This window comes from Octopus bimaculoides, chromosome 1, assembly GCF_001194135.2.
Source record: "Octopus bimaculoides isolate UCB-OBI-ISO-001 chromosome 1, ASM119413v2, whole genome shotgun sequence".
Classification (NCBI taxonomy): Eukaryota; Metazoa; Mollusca; class Cephalopoda; order Octopoda; family Octopodidae; genus Octopus; species Octopus bimaculoides.
The window spans coordinates 143,616,892-143,617,546 of NC_068981.1; positions in this window are offsets into that span (position 1 = coordinate 143,616,892).

Below are 655 nucleotides of genomic sequence, written 5' to 3' on the forward strand. Positions count from 1 at the left end.
TATTAGTGATGGGGTGGGGGAAAGGTGGTGATGTTGCGGCGTTAGTGGTGGTCATCGTCGTCGTCGTCGTCGTAGCTGTGGTGAAGTAGGGGTATTAATAGTGTGGTGTTGGTGGTGGTGCTGGTGGTGGTGGTGGTGGTGTTATGATGAGGTGTTAATTGGTGGTAGTCGTCGTCATGGCCATGGTCGCGGCCGTTGTCGCAGCTGATGTGGTCGTGACGGCAGCGCCGATAATGGCGACAGCAATGGTGAAACAAAGAAGCTGAAGAATGCAGAAGGTAGGAAGGAACAGGTAGGAGGGGAAAATGGGAGGGGTAAGGATGATGATGGAACTGATGATATCGAGGAGGAGGGGGGATGTTGATAATTACAGTGACGCCTACAAGGACGTTGGCGTTAGCAACCAGTGAGCAACAATTTTCTTATTACCGAATATGACGAATGGAGATTACGATAACATGTTGATCCTATTGAGGACGGGAATAGAAAAAGCATAAATACATGCTTTTTATTGTGTGCTTTATATGCGTAGGTGCCTTTGTTGATACATACAGAAATGTACACGTGTGTGTATATATTAGAACTTTTAAGCATGTTAGATGGAAACCGAAAGAGGCCCTTCGTATACACACACACACACACACACACACACACA